Raw genomic sequence first — 3,987 nt, 5'->3', positions numbered from 1 at the left:
AAAAAAGAAAACAAAAAAACTAAATACAGCAAAAAGAATTTTCATAAAGAACTTTTTTGATAGAAACTTTAATAGCAAAAAGAATTATCATAAAGTAAAATAAATAAGTAATTAGAAACAAAATAAAATAAAATAAATAAGTTTTTTGTTGTAAGTAAAAACAAAACAAAATAAATAAAGCAAAAAAGAAAACAAAAAACTAAATACAGCAAAAAAAATTGTTGGGGCGCTGCCCGCTGGGCCTTCCAACCCTCGGGTTTGCAAATACAGGCCCAGAAGGGCTAGAAGGCTCAACGGGCAGCGCGCCAAAGTTAGGCCCAGAAGCCTGCTATAGAGAGGAGTTCGAGACAGCAGCCGCGCCGGGGCTTTTAAACTGGTGCGGGCGCCCCTCGGCTAGCGAGGTGGGACTAAACTTTTGGCCGCGACGCGGGCAGCAAGAGGCCTTTGGTCCCGATTGGTGCCACCAACCGGGACTAAAGGGGGGCATTGGTACCGGTTCGTGCCACCAACCGGGACTAAAGGGGTGCATTGGTACCCGTTCGTGGCACCAACCAGGACCGCCGCTTCCCGCCCTTTGGGCTGCTGAAAAGAGGGCTTTGGTCCCGGTTGGTGGCAACAACCGGGACTAATGCCTACCTTTAGTCCCGGTTGGTGCCACGAACCGGGACTAAAGGCTTTGCTATATAAGCAAACACTTAGGAAATTTTTCAGAGTTCATCTGCAGTTTGCCCCGACGACGCCGACGCCGCCAGGCTGCCCCGACGCCGCCCGCCGCCCCGACGCCGCCAGGCTGCCCCGACGCTGCCCGCCGCCTCCGCCGTCGTCGTCGCCGTTGCCCGTGCCCGTCGTCACCGTCGCCGTTGCCCGCGCCCTCGCCGTCAGCCGCGCCCCTGCCCGGACGCGCGCCGCCCTGGCCCGTCCCCGTCGTCGCCGTCGCCCTGCCCCGCCCTTCGCCGCCGACGCCTCTGCCCCTGCCCCGACCACGCCACTGTCGCCTCTGCCCCTGCCCCGACGCGCCGCCGTCGCCTTGGTCAGGGCCGGCACTGCCCCCTTCCTCCCTGTCTTTTTATTGCATTTTTATAAAAATGTATATATGTATGTTCATATATATATGTTCTCTGTGTATATATATGTATGTTCATGTATATATGTTCTCTGTGTATATGTTCATGTATATATGCAAAAGATAGATTTTTAGAAAAGTTAGGATTTTTTTCTGTTCGTAGATTTTTTTGGTGATATTAATTATTGTAGAATATGCAAATGTTTGTATATTCATATGAACAATGCATTAGGCAAAACCTTTACTTTTTTCGAAATTTTCTATTTGAACATTTTTTTATGAATGAGAGGAAAAAGGAAAATAAGAAGAGGAAGAGAGGAGAGGAAGAGGAGAAATAAATAAGAAGAGGAAAAGGAAGAAAAAGAAGAGGAGAAGAAGAAAGGAATAGAAGAGAAAAGGGCTTTCTACATAGGGATCGTAAAAACAACGATTTTTCCCTATCAGTTGTAGGAAGGAAGGACACTTCACGAGAATCAAAAAACGAAGAAAGTATGGCCTATACTACTACTCCTTGACAAAATAGTCTTGGCTTGTAACCCAGTATTTATTGGACAATATAACTGGCTGCTGAATACGCGCGGCTATCCTGCTAATACTGGCAACCAAAGACATGAGGTTCTTCATACCAGCATAATCATTCTCCCAGCATTGGAAACATGCTTTTGTAATAACATGAATGTCACAGAACTGGTTGAAGATTACGAAGCGCTTTGAATTTGAATAAGACCATGCTCCTTCTTTTTCATAAAATGGGTGGTTTGGTTGTTGATCCATTAATCAAATTTTTCTTCTTCTCTCCTCTATTCCTTTCTTCTTCTCCTATTTTTTTTTCTTCTTTTTTTTCTTCGATCTTCTCCTCTATTCCTTTTCTTCTTCTCCTCTTTTTGTTTCTTCTTCGTTTTCTTATGTTTTATCGGGTCTGTCGTCGTCGATATACCCCTCTCCCGATAATTTCAACACGAGGGGGGGGGGGGTCGATATACCCTCTCCCCGATAATATTATTTTCCCATGTACGTTCATTGTCGTTGTCGATATAACCCCCTCCCGATAAGTTCAACACGTGGGGGGTTCGATATACCCCCTCCCTGATAACATTATTTTCCCATGTATGTATGTCGTCGTTGTCGATATATATAACTCCCTCCCAGATAACTTCGACATGATGGACGGTCGATATTTATACCCCCTCTCGACCGTGATAACTTATACCACGGGAGCACCCCCCGGCCCTCTCGCTTGACCAAAACTCTCGAGGACACCCAAACCCTAGAAAAAACGATGTCGGTCTCCTACCCCCACCCGCCGCGCCCCTACCCTTGAAGCGTTGCCGAGGCCACCCCAAACCCGGAATAAGCTAGGTCTACGTTTGCACTAACCACCTGCTGTCATGTTTGTGTAATATCTGCCATGTTGTAATATTTGCAGAAACAATGGAGCACGGACGAGACGAGCAAGCAGAAGAGGTGTTGGGGGACATAATCTTAGCCGGAGGTGATATCTTGTCGTATCTTAATGACAATGATGGTCTGGAAGAACAGGGTGAAGAAGCAGGCTACGGTGATCGAAGAGTGGAGGAGGAAAGACATGATTATGATGGCTCCGGTGACCCAATGCTGGTGCAAGAAGGAGCCCGTGGTGACGGCTCCGGTGACCGAACAGAGTCCGGCCAGGTAAATATATTAGATAAGCCTGTGCTGACTAGCTAATTGATGCATTCATTGTTTTGGTATGTACACATATTAATTAACACTCGCCTTTCTTCTTTTTTCTAGCCCTCCGGATCGAGCACAACTGCGGTAAAGAGACGAGGCCCGAAGAGAAAGTTGCACTCGGATGAAAGGTTTGAGATCACAGCAATCGTGCGCGACGGCCAACCGATTGAAGGCATCCGGACAAAGGATGCATTTGCTGCTCAGTGCGGGGTTCTAGTTAGGGACAAGATCCCGATCAGCATCCACCAATGGTATAAGCCTAAGAAGGAAGACCCTAAGGTGTCTTATGTCAATGATATGCAGAAAGACGATCTTTGGACTGAGCTGAAGGCAAATTTCACCCTACCGCCAGAGGAGGATCCGGAGAAGCCAGTTAAAGAGCAATTAATCAAGTCTCATGCTCTTAAGAAGATGGCAGACCTATTCAGGAGGTGGAAGAATGAGCTGAAAACGTTTGTCGACAAAGAAGAGACACCAGAATTCATCGGCCGGTATGAGAAGATCAGAGATCACTGGCCCGTATTTGTGGCCCACAAGACATCGGAAAAGAGTAAAAAGATGTCAGCGACAAACAAGAAGAATGCTGCGAAGAAGAAGCTTCACCATCGCACGGGGTCAGGTGGCTACCTTAAAGCCCGGCCTAAGTGGGCCAAGGCTGAGAATCATCTGCTTGAAAAAGGGATCGAACCACAGACAATGAACTGGACAGACCGTTGCCGGACTTGGTTCTTCGGGACTGGCGGAACCTTGGACCCTGTATCAGGGAGGTGCGTTTGGACGAACGAGCTTTTGAGAATACCAGTCAAGAAGATTCAGCAATATATCGATGCAGCGCAGGAAGGGACGTTCGTTCCAGACAGAGAGAACGCCGAGCTCACAATGGCCCTCAGGAATCCTGAGCACCCTGGACGGACACGAGGCACGCCAGGCTCCGTTCCGTGGAAGGCTGGTTTTTCGGACGCAGGCGGTTACAAAAGCCAGGAGAGGAGGAAAAAATGGAGCAGACCCAAATTCAGAAGCTGCACGAAAGGGTTCAAGCGCTAGAGGAACGAGACAGCAATCGACATGCCGAAACTACCCCCGAAGCTACCCCGCCATCTCAGCAGAGAAGCAACGTGGCTTCCACCGAGCTGCTTCAGCTGGAGCATGTCTTGACGGCTCCTGCTAGCTACCCCGTGGATGCTATCACGGAGTCTCAACATTGCCACCTT

This window comes from Triticum aestivum, chromosome 3D (assembly GCF_018294505.1).
Source record: "Triticum aestivum cultivar Chinese Spring chromosome 3D, IWGSC CS RefSeq v2.1, whole genome shotgun sequence".
NCBI classification, from domain to species: domain Eukaryota; kingdom Viridiplantae; phylum Streptophyta; class Magnoliopsida; order Poales; family Poaceae; genus Triticum; species Triticum aestivum.
The sequence above is the reverse complement of the archived record's forward strand: the minus strand, read 5'-3'. Positions refer to the sequence as shown.